Raw genomic sequence first — 1997 nt, 5'->3', positions numbered from 1 at the left:
TTAGAGACAACCACATTCACTTTAAATAGGGCACCACGTAATTCCGATGAGATGACACCGTATGAACTATGGTTTAGAGAAACCTAAGCTGTCATTTCTTAAAAGTTTGGGGATGCGACGCTTATGTGAAAAGTTTCAGGCTGATAAGCTCGAACTCAAAGCGGATAAATGCATCTTCATAGGACACCCAAAACAGTTGGGTATACCTCCTATCTCAGATTTGAAAGCAATAAGGGATTGTTTCTAGAATCGGGTCCTTTCACGAGGAAAAGTTTCTCTCGAAAGAATTGAGTGGGAGGATGGTGGAGACTTGATGAGGTTATTGAACCGTCTCTTCAACTAGTGTGTGGCAGGGCACAGGAAGTTGTTCCTGTGGCACCTACACCAATTGAAGTGGAAGCTTATGATAGTGATCATGAAACTTCAGATCAAGTCACTACCAAACCTCGTAGGATGACAAGGATGAGTACTACTTCAGAATGGTACGTAATCCTGTCTTGGAAGTCATGTTGCTAGACAACAATGAACCTACGAGCTATGGAAAAGCGATGGTGGGCCTGGATTCCGATAAATGGCTCGAGGCCATAAAATCCGAAAGAGGATCCATGTATGAAAACAAAGTGTAGACTTTGGCAGAACGGCTCGATGGTCGTAAGGCTATTGAGTGCAGATGGATTTTAAAAGGAAGACGGACAATGATGGTAAATGACACCATTAAGAAAGCTCGACTTGTCGTTAAGATGTTTTCCGACAAGTTTAAGGAGTTGACTACGATGAGACTTTCTCACTTGTAGCGATGCTAAAAGTCTGTTGGAATTATATTAGCGATTACTGCATTATTTATGAAATCTTGCAGATAGGATGTCAAAACATTGTTTCCTCGACGATTTTCTTGAGGAAAGGTTGTATGTGATACAACCGGAAGGTTTTGTCAATCCTGAAAGATGCTAATAAGTATGCAAAGCTCCAGCAATCCTTCTAGGGACTGGAGTAAGCATCTCGGAGTTGGAATGTATGCTTTGATGATGATCAAAGATTTTGGGTTTATACAAAGTTTATGAGAAACTTGTATTTCCAAAGAAGTGAGTGGGAGCACTATAGAATTTCTGATAAATATATGTTGTTGACATATTGTTGATCAGAAATGACGTAGAATTTCTGGAAAGCATATAGGGTTATTTGGAAAGTGTTTTTCAATGGAAAGCCTGGATTAAGCTACTTGAACATTGAGCATCAAGATCTATAAGGATAGATCAAAACGCTTAATGGTACTTTCAAATGAGCACATACCTTGACATGATCTTGAAGGTGTTCAAGATGAATCAGTCAAATAAGGAGTTCTTGCCTGAGTTGTAAGGTATGAAGTTAAGACTTAAAACTCGACCACGGCAGAATAGAGAGAAAGGACGAAGGTCGTCCCCTATGCTCAAGACATAGGCTCTACAGTATGCTATGCTGTGTACCGCACCTGAAGTGTGCCTTGCCATGAGTCAGTCAAGGGGTACAAGAGTGATCCAAGTATGGATCACAGGACAACGGTCAAAGTTATCCTTAGTAACTAGTGGACTAAGGAATTTTCTCGATTATGGAGGTGGTAAAAGAGTTCGTCGTAAAGGGTTACGTCGATGCAAGCTTAACACCTATCCGGATAGCTCTGAGTAGAGATACAGGATACGTATAATGGAGCAACAATTTAGAATAGCTCCAAGTAGAACAGTTATTTGGAATAGCTCCAAATAGAACGTGGTAGCTGCATCTAGGAGATGACATAGAGATTTGTAAAGCACACACGGATCTGAAAGGTTCAGACCCATTGACTATAACCTCTCTCACAAGCATAACATGATCAAACCCAGAACTCATCGAGTGTTAATCACATGGTAAACGTGAACTAGATTATTGACTCTAGTAAACTCTTTGGGTGTTAGTCACATGGGGATGTGACCTTGAGTGTTAATCACATATCGATGTGAACTGGATTATTGACTCTAGTGCAA

This window comes from Triticum dicoccoides, chromosome 2A (assembly GCF_002162155.2).
Source record: "Triticum dicoccoides isolate Atlit2015 ecotype Zavitan chromosome 2A, WEW_v2.0, whole genome shotgun sequence".
Lineage (NCBI taxonomy): Eukaryota > Viridiplantae > Streptophyta > Magnoliopsida > Poales > Poaceae > Triticum > Triticum dicoccoides.
This window is presented reverse-complemented; position numbering follows the sequence as displayed.